We start from the raw sequence: 17,210 nt of genomic DNA on the forward strand, positions 1-17,210 counted from the left end.
GCACTTAAGCCTATCACATCACCTGGGAGTCCAAGCTTGAACCTCCTCCTGGTGAGACTAGTGTATGCGTGTAGAAGGACTCTAGATCTTGCGGTTATATGTATCAAACATAAAGTGAACTTAGGTCGACACAATTGTCACACAATGACAGCAGCATATACAAGTATGTAGACGTGAAAAGGGAAACACGAAATTGTGAAGGTGATTTAAAAAGCCAAAATGCTGCAGCAACGCACATGGTGGTAATATTCGCTGACTAAGATCATAGCAATCCTACTATCTCTCAAAGTCTTGACATTTCACAAAAATTTCCGTGTCGTGTCGTGAGCAATCTGTGCGTTCTAGTGTAGGTACGTTAAAAAAAATCTTTTTTCGGCATGAAGTGTCAGACAAAATTGTAGAGAAAGATTGCAAGGAACAAATTAATTAACGAGTGAAAGGAGGTGGGGGTGGTTGGGGAGGGCTGTTGGCAACCACCCAGCAACAACCATTAGATTACAAAGATGAGAAGTCAATTAGTCGAAAAATATTCTACATGTGAAGAGAGAGAGGTCCTAACGTATCTAATCTTATTATGTGATGGAAGTGTTCCAGGTTAAAGGTAACTGCAAGGTCGTCGTACTAGTTGTCACTTATTCTTAAGTGTAAAATTAATCGGTTAATACTTACAAAACATTCTTCTGGCAATCGTTTATCGCCAAGGAAATTTTTCACGTATCAAAAATAATGATTTTGTTGAATTATTTGCACATCATTTGTGACAACTACTTGACCTACACACCGAACTCGTTATCAGTGGCGATTTTAATCTAAGATTTTTCGACAATGATAATCATGCACACGTTTAAACTTTCATAATGTCTGAGTTTGGGTTACCTAATCTTGTAATTAAGCCTAGGCTGCAATATAATAATTACCGTGTAGCACACCAGACCTGTGCAGAGCATGCGCTTTGACCACTCAAAGCGCATGCTCTGCGTGAGGCTGGTAACTTCATCTCTCAAACCAATACAGTATTTACAAACTTGCAACAGAATTTGGGAGAACAAAGAGAGCGGATAATAGATTACTATCATTTCACCGCTTTAATGGAACCTCTAACGAGAATGCCGTATATTTTGACAACATCGACCTTAATAGACACCAAAACAAGCAAGAATAATAAAGCTTATCTTGAAGAAAAAAAATCTGTATGTTATTCTATCCAACTGCCATAGTCTTAGTTATGGTATTTGGTTGGTTGGCCCTATGCCAAAAGGTAACTTTACTTCTGGGTTAATAAATACAAAAGGGACTCCCCCAATTTCCCTCACTAGAGCTACGTTAGTACTGGCCAAAACTCTCAAGGCCACCTACCTTGCGTTTATTGTTTCCTTTTTACTTTGTTGCAGGAGTACAGCAATAATTTTTGCTAATATTTAGAGCACAGCAAAATGTTTGTTCACTCTTGTATCCACGGCGAAGCATAACCTAGAATTAAGACAGTGCTTTTTCCGTGGCGGTATATGTCAGAGAACTTGAGCATCAACAATATAAATTTCGAATAGTACAATGGTTTTAACCTGAGCTTTATACAAAATATAACATAGACTAATTAGTTCTGAACACACTGTGTAACCATACTTGACTCTTGCGTTGTTGATTAGGCTGTTGTTTGTTGGTGAGTCAATGGATATTCATATCAACAATGAAATAGTCCGTTTGATACTTTCAAGTTCAAAACCCTCCCTTCATTTCTGTAAATGCGAAATCCTGCAGTCGAATACCCAACCCATTGAATGTCAGCCTAAGAAAAACCGTAAAGGCTAAACATAATGAACCTTTTCCCTCTTTCTGTCTGTTATATGGGCTAGGCCTTAGCTACTGCCTTTATCGCTGTTATTTTCATAATAATTATATTTAATTTTCTAAAATTAGTTAAGAAGAAGAAGAAGAAACATTCGAAATAATCATAGGCTACTCGCTAGTCTGTGGCTACTCACAATGGCTTACGTTTTCCTCATCAGATAATTTGGCTACATCTTCATGAGTTTTATCTTGCAACTAATGGCTGAAACCATTGCGGATCTGGGTACAAAAACTGCTCAGAAGAATACGGTAAACTCGATGTATTTCAAATATGCAATGTATGAATGTCAACGACAAACAATTCTTTACGTAGGCTACATTCCGACCGATAAAGGACAAAACAACTTTGCAGACGGAGTACAAAACAAAATACTGTACTTACCAACAGACCTACTGTCTGTCACTTAAATGAGTCACTAGAGGTCACACTGATGATTGATTAGCAACGAATTGAGCGTTTACAGGCCTTAAGCTATCTATCAAAATAGACCCGTGTTTGTGTAGTTAATAAGCGTACGCTAGTTTTTGATTTGGCTCTTGGTTGATGTAGACATACCTTCACATAACATTTGACTGTCGCGCCGAAATGTAAACAAACAGAAAAATAAAAAAAATGAATATCGCACCGCTCAAACAAATCCCTGAGATTTTTAAGCTTACTGACAAGAAAACATAAATAAATATATAAATAAAACTTTTTGGTCATCATTCTTAGTGTTCTTGGCCATGGCAAAGACTAGAGAAGGGAGCGACATGAAAATAGTTACAAATATTGGGGAATTTGTTAGGTAGCTAGATGTGATCTTTGGCCAAACATGGAGTATTGTTTCTCAGTCAGACCCACCAGCTTCTGGATTATTATGAAATGAAATAGGCTACAAAGCTCAGTTTATGTATAAAATATACTTAATCCCATTTTAGGTAAGAATACTTAATGTACATAAATGACATAATTGAATATAACGAACAAATATTCTTTAGGGTTTACTCACTCACTCGGTGGTTCTTATGCCTTATTGTGACCCATTGCTGCTAAGGTCAAACTACAAAGTCTTTTGCTAGTTTCAGTTGTCATTTTTTTTAAATAAAAACTAGACTGAATCCTGGACCAATAATCACGTACGCTTAGGCCCAGCATGAACGTGTAAGTTCGCAACCATTGCAAATGGTCTAACTGATAGATTAACTGAATACCACTGATAATATATTTGACGGTTAAGGACTTACTAGTTCTTTTCAGATTCAAATCTTAAGCCTATAATGGAAACAAAAGTAAAGGAATTAAATCTTAATGGTCTATATATATTAACATACAATGCAACTGCAGAGCATATACTTGGAATCTACCCTTGATTAAAAGCCACATCTACGTCTAGTATATTTTTTTTTGTCCCTCTACAAAGGGGCGTTGACCTCAAATAAGTTTGGTCATTAAGATCGTCTGCATGGTCAATACGCTCGTCAGCTACATGACATTCTGTACATGCTTTTGTCACACAGAATTTGTATTTATGATCCTCAGATATTCAAAATTGCTTTTCATACAAACCTAAATGTGAAAGACCGTACATAGCTCGTATCCGAAATACCTATAAATGATCTCAGGTTTTGAATCAAACATTGCCGTTAATTTAATATCTAAGACAGTGTACGAAAATTAAAGTAATACAAAATTATACAGGAAGTACTTCTTTAGCATATATTTACAAACAAATGTTAATGTTCATAATTTTACATCAATTTCAAGGCGCATCAGAATTTAAATTTGCAAAGTAATGTGAAGAATAGTATTCAATAGTCACCCTTGAAATAATTGGTCACCGCCTTAAAATAATTTTCTTCTAAAGATATTTTCTCGACTCTTAAGAGAAAATATTCATGGTAAACTATTGTAAACTTTTCAGGATCCTTTGACTCTACGAAGATGACTCATTTGGTAAGTATAGAGCTCGGAAGTATATGAGAACAACAGAAGAACTGTGGTTTATATGTTCTGGAATTAGATTGACTTGTGGAAAAAATATGGTTTTCAAAGAATATCCATATTCATATTTATACTTAAGTGAAGGAAAATGGTGAGGAAAGAGTTAGTTAAACCATCTGTTACTATAAAGTGGACGGTATGGCAAGTCGATGACTGTATAAGATAAAAGGCGAAAGCAGTTTGAAAAATATCTGAGCATTTACTCAGCTGAATGAAGTGTTAAAATCTAGAGAAGTCTTGGTAGGAGAGACGGCGATGAAACAGTGGCTATAAATGTAATTAAGGCAGGTGCATTTGATAAGAAAGAAAAATAGCGATAAAAGAGAAGTTTGATAGAATGGATGGAGTTGCAAAATTAAAAAACTGAGTCTTAAAATATTGTTTGAAGCGTAACTGTATGGAAGAGAGAATCATGCATAGGTATACTCAAGGATGCAAAAAGATATAAAGAAAAAGTAAATGTAGAAAAAGGATATATATTATATATATATATATATATATATATATATATATATATACGTGTGTGTATGAATATACATATATTCATCAATATAAAGCCACAAATGTTTTTATATTAAATTCCTCATGGCTTAGGAAGGGAAAATTAATACGTAAGTAACTTACATACATAATTCCCCCATGCATGGTGAATTGCATATGAATCAATATTACTGGCTTAATATCTGTGAATATGAAAAAAAATATCACACGCACACACACACACATATATATATATATATATATATATATATATATATATATATATATATATATGTGTGTGTGTGTGTGTGTGTGTGTGTGTGTGTGTGTGTGCGCGCGCGCGCGCGCATCCCTGTAGCTTAGTGGTTAGAAACCTGGTTTCACCAATAAGAAGAATTTAGTTTGATTCCCAACGAGGCTAACTGGATTTGTGTGCATTCCATTAAAAACCATTGCACCTCTGCTGTTTTAAATAGTCAATTGTTTTACCTGGAAGTTAGACGACTATGGTGCGTCGCACATAGAGGGAAGAAGGAGGGAAGAAGGGGAAGAGGCTGCCAGGAAGATTTTGCTTCGAAGCAGAAGGTTAACACCAACGGGAAATGACTCCCTCACACAAATGCGCACACACATACACGTACGCACACATGCGGAGACACCACACTGCACACGCGCTATATATCTATATATATATATATATATATATATATATATATATATATATACATATCACTCGTTGGCCGAGTCTGTAATGTCACTGAAGTCATGATTTCTGCTCTGTCCACTGGTTCGAATCCAGGAGAGGACGAAATTATTATCAACTAAAAAATTCCCCTTCGGCTAACATATATGAAAATATATTAATTCCGAGGAAGAGCGAATTGGATATTAAAGGACATTTATAGCTTAATGCATGTATATGAATCGCGGTGATGTGATAAAAATTCATATGTGTGTGCATGTGTGTATGGATAAACAGATTAATCTTTACAGTGTATGAGTCTATGCTCCTTCACGAGCATGCGCACAACTGGAACTAGAGAGATGGCTAGCCAGGCATTTGAAGAATGAAGCTTTATATGCTTGCAAACGTAGCAACTAGGAAATTATAGGCAGATATACCTTTTTATTTAATAAATGTAAGTTCTGATATTACTGATTACCTTTAGCTCTTTCGACTACAATGGAAATTGTAAAAAAAATTACTAGCAATATTCGGGTATTATCATATTCCTGTCTTGTAAACAGAAAAAAACTGTCTTGTTATTTGAATCGATAAAGAAAAAAAAAAAAAAAAAACAGAACGGAAATGGTTTTGAAATTCGAACGATTTTCTGCGCGCCTCCTACCGACAAGAATGTGCGAAGGGAAACGTCGATAATCGAGAGAAAATAGATAGTGCAGTTTTGCTCCAAAATCAGGTTTGAAAAAAATATGTTTTCTTACGAAATCAACAAATGATATGATGATTTTTCGTTTAAAACTGGCAGTTGAAGAGACAAGTCACCACAAATAGCAGCCAATGTAGTGGCAAGTTTCTCCAAAAAATAAACAATCGAAGCCAAGAATCGCCTTAAAAAAATTATATTCTAAAATGGGACGTTTGCTTGATTATTAGCCACCGAAGTTACAAATATTCCAACAAAATTAACTATTGAATGACAAGATTCCCCGCAGAATTAGGTATTAAAATGACATGTATCCCCACAGAATTAGCAACTGAAATGATGCATCTTCACCGAATTAGACAGAAATGACAAGTATTCCCCCAAAGCATTAGTTATTATAGACACACTACTATGAAAAAATAAGCTATTGAAATTATAAGTAGTCCTACAAATTTAGTAATCTAAATGGTAAATACCCAATAAAACTAGCTGCGACACGTTTTCTCCAAAGTTAGTTATCGGAGTGGTATGAGTCTCTAGTAGATGATTAGGCGAACAAGTGTTATGTTTAAACAAGTGCTGTTTCCTCACAAAATTACCATTCGGGCATGGCAATGAGTCACAAGCACGGGACTAGCATCCTCCTCGTAAAATCAACGCGCACAAACATGCAACAGGCATGAGGTGTGTGGTATGAGAGGGAATAGTTCTTTACATCCATAAAGCCACAAGATAGCAGGTAGGCCTGTGATTTAACCTCCCTCCTCAGCGTATGCACGGATGCCGGTCCCATTTGCAGTTGTTCTAATATTCTGTCTCTCTGAGGAACGCAGTTTCAGACAATGCAGTGATACGTGGTCAGCTGATGGCACCTGATCGCTGTAGAGGAAAAGGCCTAATCACTTCAGCACTGAGGGGCATAGTACTAAGCGAAAAAAAATTAAGTTACTACACTGTTCATTCCTACCAAATGCAGTCCATGAAAATATTGCGAGAGCTTGTCAGGTTGGGCTAGGGAAGCTGAAGGCCACTGTGAACAGTTAAACGCAAACGCGACTGTTGTCGTTACTGATTGATCGGTACGTCTTGATCTAACGGAGAACTTAGTGAGGTTGAAAAGCCACGTTACTGAGAGAGAAAGAGAGAGTCTGAACTTTACTAAGCTGTTAGTACGTGTTCATCGTTTTTATATTAAAAGAAAACAAAACATAGTTGTGGCAAAGAAACATTTTTCCTATTTGTGAGGTTAGACTCCCAAGAACATGGTCTCATGAACCATAATTATGAAATTGTTCTGAAGCGTTTCAGTAGTATTTTTTTTTTTTTTTCATAGTTACCAAATTCTTGTGAGTGTTTATTTAGAAAATATCTGAAGAATTATCATTGTAGGAATATGCCCTGGATACAGATACTCTACCACGGACTTTAAAAAAAAAAAAAAAAAAAAAAACAAAACTGAATATCTTCAAACTACTCTTATAACACTCATTTCTTTAGTGGAGGTGCTATATACTGATACTATAGCTGCAGAATAAAATGCAAGTGTGTCGCTTTGTATAGCTAAAAAGAAAAGAAAAGAAAAATAAAATGTTCCCATCTGTTTCTTGATTATGAACATCGGTTTTATGTATATATTATGACGTAGTCTTTCCCCTTTTTTAACTCTTCAACCTAGAAATATATTAGCCACTTTTCGCTTATATGATGATAATTTACTAGATTTTTATAACTGGTATTATTTCTCATAACGTCTTCCTTTCTCCCTCTCTATAACAATGTCTATACACATATTCCATTTCGGCATCTTCCACTTTCGCGTTCATATACGAACCATGAATGATACGAACTACATTCCACTCCTCGGTAATCTATCCTTACATAAGGTATTTCAGTTCCCATTCACACTTTTCTCGTTCTCCAGAACTTCTGCAGAACTCTTGTCGCCTTTTTTACCCATGCATACTCAGTGACCCATCTCTCCCCTCATTCTACAGTCATATTTTAATAGTTTGAGAGTAAATGGCGATATTAGTACTACTGGGTTTCGTTGGCACCCTAATGAATGACCAGCAATGAGAGCAGACGCCATAGGCGCACTACAACCTCTCGTAACTATCTGTGGACGAAGTGGGACACAGTAAGACCCTCGGGAAGCCAACAGAGAGAGAGAGAGAGAGAGTTAGGGCGACACTTCCATCCATCCTTCTCTCGTCCCTACAACATCCTATCTACCGGCATCCTGACCAGGACTTCCTCTTGCGATCGCTTTCAAAGTCTTTCGTTGGGTGCCTGTGAGCTCTGTAACCTGTCTACGGTTTTGCTAACCAGTGCTCTCCATTGTTTATAGTCTAGCATCTGTAGTTTATGCTCTTTCTCCAATCTTTCTCTTTACACACATTATATATTATATAATAATATATATATTATCTATATATATTATATTATAATAATAATATACATTATCTATAATATTATATATATATATATTTATATATATATGTGTGTGTGTGTTCATGTATGTATGTATAAATGTAATATTGTTACATTTATACATATATGCATGTGAAATGGATTTTCTTATAGTTTTTAACTATTCAAAACACAAAGGCACATTTTAGTTTTGCAAGTCACGTGATTCAAAAAGTAATAATGCAAAGGTTATTTATTCACTAATCCATTTATTTAACAGTGAACTGGCTGTGGTAACTACACTGGAGAGTGAGAATGAAGTGGCTTTTACATAGAAAGACAAGCGCCAAGAGAGGCTACAGGCAACAAGACAGAGAACATGTTCACAAAGACGTGGAATCGTAGATTTGATGCAAGAGGCAACTGGTCATATAAGGCCAAAAATTCACTCCAGTACTCATCAATTCTGGTGGCACGTATTTCGGTTCGTCAAGTTTGGTCGAATATTATTGCGGTGGCAACCGATCTAAGAAATCAAATGTTCTTTTGACAGGTAGCCTGCCAAGGAACCAATGGTGAACCCCTCAGATTCTTAGGCCACAACTCTGGCCGTTGCTATAAAGAACTTAACTACTGACACTTTATTCTTCATTATGAATTCCTTTCTAATCTCTCACGATTTTGGTTTAACAGAGACATATCCGCAAACTTTTACTCATTTAAGATTTCGGAGGCGACATTGCGAAAATAGTCTCCTATCCTTAAGTAGTGTTTTAAAAGGTATTCAACCCGATATACATCCACCTGCAAGTCACGGGGATGTCGTGTTTGGTACACGCACCTCAGGAATCAAAGATATCGTTTATTAATATAATTTGTCGACCACACAATATAGAAATGGGTGTATATAATACTTTGATCGCCGAGGGAGCTATTATTAAACACGGCGTCCCATTGAGCTTCTGTCATGTTTAGTATTAGTACTTTGGAGGTGACTCGTAGGTGGATACTACATACCGAGTTAATATCGTCTTTTAACTATAGTAGTTACATTAACTAGACTCATGGGTTAATACCGTGTATTAACTAGTAGTTACATTAACTAGATTCATATCTCTGAAAAGTATGACATCTAGTATTAATTAATATGAAATTACAAAGTTAGAATTCTCTCTAAAAAAAAAAAATTTGTAAGTGTATAATCTTTGAATCGATTTCTTTAATTATATCTGTTGTGTCATAATGAATCTACCTTGCTAATTAACTATCATTTATTAACATTCTGTGCCTGTATTATTTGCACAGGAAATCACTCAAGGCTTTTGGAAAGTCATGACGAATATAAAACCTTCACATTTTTGCTTGCTCATCAAGTCTGTGACGAGCACTTCAAGATAATTTTGCTGGAAGAATTAAAGTCTGCTCACACGCTATATGAACAGTGTAATATTCTCTTGCTTTCTTCGCAGTCATAAATCTTATTTATTCATTTATTTATTCGTGTATCTAATTATTTATCATTACTCTTCATATTTCACCTTGTCTGTGTGTGTGTGTGTGTGTGTGTATGAGGGTTGGTGCATATATTCTCGTTATGCGTGTCTACCCAGAGAAAGTAAAACCATAAAATTTGAAAATTATTATCCCCAGTGTGACAGATTCTGTTGCAAGTTCATATATCAAGTAAATGCACTACGGAAACTGTGTTTAATGCTGTGAACTAAGTCAGAGGCTGTATTGAGAACTGTGACATGAGAAAGCCTGAAGCTCTACCAATGACTGTGAAATTGTTTCACCCTTACAGTGAAGTGGCCATGGAAGTCCCAGGAATTTTAAGCCATCAAAATTCTGTAAGTGCTTGATAGCGTGCAAGAGTTACATGCATATATAGGTTTTAATTACGAATGATATTATCCATTTGACAATACTGTGGGAAATCTAGATCTAGGCTTACTGTCTCTTTCCTCTGGAACAATTGTTACAACATGCGACATTCATGAAGATGGACCGAGCCATAACATATCTTTACAAGTTGTACTGCAGATTAGATGTTACAACAACTTCCTACAATTTGTAGTTAATATAGATATGAGAGAGAGAGAGAGAGAGAGAGAGAGAGAGAGAATGGGTAAAATCAAGCTAAGTCAGTCTTGTTCATCGGAAGGGAAAAATGAAAAATGTAAAGGCGTCTGAAAAACCAATCTACTTACATTCGATAATGATCCATCCTCCTTCCACTTGTTCGAAGAAACGTCAGAGAACGTTGGAGCCATAGAGAGACAGATAACGACTAACAGGCCTCAAAGATAAAAAGACGATAGCGAGAAAGATAACGCGAGAGGCATACCACCAACAGCGAATGGAAGGCTGAGGTCTGGGTGAAAGTCTGTACGGGACAAATGTAACGAGCTCTGGGACCTTCCCTGAAAAAAAGGCGGGACGCCATATCTTAAAAACTAACCATAGAATCTTCTTGAAAATAATCTCCTTTTGGTTCCCTTACTGATTTCATCGATAATTTGTAAACTTAGCTCTAACCTTAATTAGGGGTAAGGCAAGAAAAACCAGGGCTTGTGCAATACTATAGTAGATTCACATCAACCGTGCTTTGATGTCTAGGCCAGTCCTTTACGACGCTCTTGGTTGGCTGTTGATGAACCAATCATAGGGTTGGAAACTCAGGCTCTCTCGAGAGTTCACATAGGTAGGATATATTTTCCACCTCTGAAAGACGTATCTCTCAGGAGAAGTGGAACATAGATCATACCCATGTGAACTCTCGAGAGAGACTAAGAGATTTCAGCCCTGTGATTGGGTTATCAACAGCCAATCAGGAGCGTCGTGAGGGACTGGCCTAGACGTCAAATGCACGGCTGATGGGAATCTAGTATAGTACACATCTCGGGAATGTGCAGTTTTACTTTATAAAGAAATTGATAGCCAAGACTGACTGAGTTCGGTGGATGCCAAGGCGATGCAGACCGAGGCACTGAATGGAAACTGATGAAAGGAAGGATAGAAAGTTGATGTTACTAACGGAAAAAGACTACAGTAGAAGAAGGCAGTGTAAGGGCTTAAACGAAAACAGCCACTCGGCATAATTTTCTAACGAAAATAAAGTCGAATAAGGCCAAAGTAAGACCGTAAAAGAGAAATTCATTGAGTAGAAATTTCTAACGAAGGTAGACATTTTCAGAACCGGAGGGATAAGTGGTGCTAACAGACATGATAATAATAAAAAGAGTAGCCATTGTAAGACCATGAAACAAAAGGCCATAAAACGTAACTGATGCAACATGAGCCTCTAACAGAATAGCACATCCGGATGAGAGAAGTGATGTTGCCATAAGTGTCTTGTAAGATATACAAAGGAATTCTCAAGAAAAGGAAATGGTCGTTAGTTTTCTAGTCAATCGTTCTCCTAATTCTGTAAATTAAGGATGCACTGTAATTCTCGATCGTAAAAACGCTATTAATATAATTGGGATTTTGCGTAAGGCAGAAAATGTAAGGTAAAAAGATTTTTAAATAATTAAATTTTTGTACAAAATTTTAAAGAAGTTTTTTTTCTAAATTTTTTATGACAGATTTTTGTTTTAAAATCTTTTAAACTTGGTTTAAAAATCTTTTTAACTTGGAGATCTGGTTTCAGTGGCCTTCCGAATGATGTTATAAGAATTTGAAGTGTTAATGAAATAAAAGAAACATTTATGGATAAATTTCTTCTGAGAAGTTTTTGAGAGGTACACAAAAATTCTCTAGAACCTATTTAATAAACAAAACATTAAAAACAGAGAAAAAGGGAACATCGGGTGTTCTAAGATCTAAAAAAGATAAACAAGACGAAGGCACTATCGAGCCAAACAATGTGGGGGAATATTGGCTACCAGGACTACGCCTAGCGGCAGATTTTTTTTTACGATCGTTTGTTGTGCTACTGTTGTTCTGCGCTGGTCGACGTTGTTGTGTTATCGCTTGAATTATGTTGACTGGTGTTGTTCTGAATTTACTGTAACTGAAATATGCCAATCTCTTATGAAAAACATGATGATTAGTTTTTCTATAAATTCGATGTTCCAGTGTTCACTAGGTGTGGAAATTAAATAGTCTGCCTCTATATATATATATATATATATATATATATATATATATATATATATATATATATATATATATGTGTGTTGTGTGTGTGTGTGTGTGTGTGTGTGTGTGTTGTGTGTGTGTGTGTGTGTGTGTGTGTGTCATTCACTACTAAAACCATTACGGATAATCATAAATGATAATACTCCATCGCTCCGGCCAGGATCAGATGCAATTATCAGTTCCAGCTGATAATTGCAAGTTACATTCCGCTTTGGCATTAAGTTAATCCTTCAGGTGTCAGCAGTATCAAAAGGGATTTAAAATTTCAGGAACTTTAACCGATTAAATATTTTATAAATTCTGAATTGAGGGTTTTGGCATCTTTAAAGAACGTGAGTTCAAACTTTGCAGTTTTGAACTATAAAGTAAATAGCTTCCCAGTTTGTAAAACTTAACCGATCAAAATACCTTGAAGTTGACATCCGAAGAAAGGAAAAATTCAAATGAGGGACAATACTCGATGATGCGAAGGGACTTATATTGATATTTGAACTTTACCACTGATTCCTCGGTTACTTCTTGGATAGTACTCTGAAAGATTTATAAGATGTAAGTCCACCAGTCATCATTATTTCCGATTATAAACACATACAGTCACGTTCACAAGGTCGCCACTGCTGGACGCCGCGTTTTTCATCTCCCCACTACGTTCTAATTCCTCACGTGAAAAATGACGCCCAAAACAAGAGTGGTCCTCGTGCACTGTGTGAACAAGGCTATGAAGGGAAAATAATCGTAAAATATGGGTGCATTAAATATACAACAGCAGATAACCACAAGATACATTTTACACTGTGTGCAAACTGAAAGTTGATGCGAAGTTCTTCAACTATTTAAAAAAAACAATTATCTAAGCTATTCTTCCTGAATAGACAAAATGAAGTGGCTAAACAAAACGTTTTGCTACTACTCTTTTGGGAGTATTCAAAGGGTTCGTCAATGTTTTCCTCGTATTAGTGAACATATTGTGAATTATGGACACCATCTAAAAACATTAATCAAACTAGATGAGTACATATGAGGCTCAAAAAACAGATTATTGGGTTTTATAACATAAACATAACCATCTTTTCAAAATAGCACCAGCTTCAAACAATGTGAGGGAAAGTAGACTGAGATGGTATAGACATATAAAGAGTCGAGAGGAAGACCATCCGATAAGGAAGAAGATGGAGATGGGACTACCAGGTGGGAGAAGGTTAGGTAGACCAAAATTGCGATGGATTGACTGTGTGAAGAGAGATATGAGGGAGTTGATATTGAGCGAGGAGGATGCACTGGTCCGAGGGAGATGGAAGTGTGTTGAGGAACCATTACAGAGACCCCAAATAGGGATAAGCTTGTAGAGAAAGAAGATCTTATGAAAAAATATATATTAACTTCTGCATAATGCAATGACAACTATAAATGCCTACGATTAACAATTTTTGGGATATATACAAAAAAATTGAACTCCTTCTCTGTTGGTAAATATGCTGATGTAGTACAATTGCAATGTATGAAAAATATATTATCCTTTCTGGGATTGAACAGTCGTAACTGTGAATGCTATATATACAACAATATTTGATTACAACAGACTTTGCAACATACTGAAATACATTTTTGCATATTGAAAACAAGGGGAGGAACTAGAATTGCAATCAACAATTACCCAATGGCGCTAATTGGAAATTAATCGTTCAAATGTGACCTTTAAATTTCTTAACTTGACAAGAGAAAAAGACTATTACAAATATTGATTTGGCTTCATAGTCCCTTTCTTTTTTAATGGTCATAAGGGCTGACAAGCCAAAAATAGGTCAAATCTGAGTCGATTTCGCTCAAAAGTTAATCATGTCAAGGGGATCACCTAATGAATATATTTGTCAAGTTTCATCTAAATCCATCAACCCGTTCTTGAGATATCCTGCACATACAAACACACGCACACGTACACACAAGAGGGTAACTCTCGCAAAATATCGCCGACGGAAGGAATTGCGGAATACATAAACCAAACTTTAAATAAGCAGTGCTGTGTCTATTTCAAATCTTTTATAGATAATTGTGTTCGTGAAAAGCATAAGTCCTTGAGGTGTGTGTGTGTGTGTAGTGGGGTTATAATATATATATATAATAATATAGATATAATATAGTACATATACATATATATAATATATAATAATATATCTATATATATATATATCATATATATATATATATTCTTCGGAGGTCCTTGAAGTATATATAAACACCATCCTTTGTGCAGTCTCAATTATGAACACGAAACACAAAAGATACAAACAGAGTGGAATAATGGTAAAAGATACTGAAACGGAATTCTCGGGAATTAACAATCAAACGGGACAATCATCAGGAAATTACATATAACAATTAGCAAACTTGGGAACTTCAGTGACGAAAGGCAGTTGCTAGGTATATTTAACATTCGAGTGGCAGAAATAAATGAAAGGGACTGGCAAAGGAGTGGCGTGATCTGTATGAACAGCGAGATATGATATAAGAAAAAATGTATGAAGAAAATATAATAGCAATCTAGGAAAGGTGTGAAATAAAACATAAACTAGGCATGACCCAATTTCCAGCTTATTTGGGACGTGTTCAACATTTGCCAAGACGCATAAGTTGTAAACATATTCCTAACTTAACGTGAAGTGGTCTTTGTAATTAATACTCACATTTAGTACTACTCATAATAACACCACCTATCAAATAATAAAAAAGGACACAAATTGAACATGTTCATATATTTTCAGTTATAAGTGGAAACACAAAATAATGAACAGAAATATAGCCTCTAAATTCAGTGCATCAAATAAATTAAAATGTGCTAAAATCTATGGACAGATAGCCCGTTGTTTCGCCAACGAAAATGAAAAAAAATTGATATTTTATTAGAAATAACTTTTCTGTACTTTTAATATGTACGTTATTCATTTATCTACATTTTAATTTTAATAAATAAATCATAAATATCCTATCCTAAAACTCATGCATTTAACTCATGCAAAACACCTTTTTTCTGGCCTTTATAGACCCTTCTTAACGTTTCCCCCCCACCACCAACAACAGAAAAAGTAATTTGTAGGTTTACTCCCCGAGTAAGCGAAAAGCACAACGAACAAGGAGCATACGTATGCTGCGTTTCATGGCATGATTTTTATTACATCATGCATGCAGGAAATTTCTTGTGATAAGCGCATACGCAAATTGAACCTCAGTATCCTGCTTATTACGGTACGTTTTTGTACAAACATCATTAGTTCTTTAATGAATGTAGACAATTCCATTAGAAAATATTTTGGAAATGTTTTCCCTTCTGTCTTTATTCGATAAAATACACAGAAAATTATCTTCTTTATTTATTTATTTCATTATTTTGAAATGCACCTCAGATGAACTCCGCCTTATTAACGTGTAAACGTCCATTTTATTGTTAGACTTAATTAAAGGATTTTTGAAATAGTTTCTCGCAGACATGCAAACTAATCATATCGTCGATATAACTGTACGGACGCGGTTAGTGTCTGTATTTGATACAAAACGCATCGTCAAAGGAAACATAAGTATGATGCCTTGTAGTACGTGGTGCTATTTTTACCTCACAACGGCTCATGAGTCGCCTTCTTCAAACAGAACGCAGCTGGACTCACTTGTACAAACATGTAAGAAAGCAACCGCACGCAGTGAACAGCATTGACTTCTCGATTACCTAATGTTTAATTATTAAAAAAATGTACACTGAAAACATTGAATCTGTGTGATTCTGGAAACGAAATTCAACAGAAGATAGATAGGGAGTCAAGACTCCATTTCGTGTGGCTGACTTGTAAAACTCTGATGGGTGTCACGTGAAGATTGAACGCGCACACATAGATATCAGGGAATGTGGTTCTTCTGTGAGAGTATTACAGAAGCCAAAATGCAGAATACAATTATTTCCAAGTTTGTTCCAAACTTCCACTGAGATTTCTAGCTCTGAAACGTTAATCAGGAAGGTTCAGTAGGACAAAACACATTGAATCCAGATGAGAGTGTACTACTGCTTGCATGTTGCGATGCATTTTCACATGTATTTACAAGGAAATGTGGCAGATTAATGAAAACAAAAAAGTCCTGAAAAGGATGAGTTACGAATACTTATTTTTGTCTGCATAGCGGAAGGCAAATTATGAGATGAATCAGATGATACGAATGAAGAATGAATTATTGAAATCACCAAAGGATGCTACGAAGTGCCGGTCAAACGACCAACGAGTTTACATTGACAAGACAACGTATGTACAACGTTGCGCCGCTTATGTTGAAACTTTAACCTATGATTACGAGCTGTGAGTTAAAAACGCTGTAGGTGCAACATTAAAAAGTTGATATGCATTTCACAGATACCTATGTAAGACATAGCTTTTAGGCTGTGATAATGTTTACTCCAGAGAGAGAGAGAGAGAGAGAATTTCATAGTACAGTACAGAATCCTTTCCATACTTAAATAACTTGAGTCTCAACGCCAGTAAATACACACACACACACACACACACACACACACACACACACACATATATATTATATATATATTATTATATATATATAATATATCTATATATATTGTTTTTTTAGTTTTATATATATATAGATATAGATATTGATATATACAATATATTTACATAAATCAATTGAATGTTGACCTTCCTATCATGCAACTTCCTTTTCTAGTTATCAGTGACCTTGTGTTTGTGTGCGTGTATGGCATTCCAGTAGAAAATGAGAGAATAGAACGCTTTATGTAAATATGTTTGGAATTTAGTTTAATTGCTGGATATAGTAGCTACATAGTTTCTGAAGACTAATATTCATATGCATACCTGGCAAAAGAGGAAAAAGGGTGTATATAACGGTGAAAAGAGAAGAGAGGTCGGAAGTATATCTGATCATCATTTAGTTGAGCCAAACTCAAG

Source organism: Macrobrachium nipponense, chromosome 7, assembly GCF_015104395.2.
Source record: "Macrobrachium nipponense isolate FS-2020 chromosome 7, ASM1510439v2, whole genome shotgun sequence".
NCBI lineage: Eukaryota > Metazoa > Arthropoda > Malacostraca > Decapoda > Palaemonidae > Macrobrachium > Macrobrachium nipponense.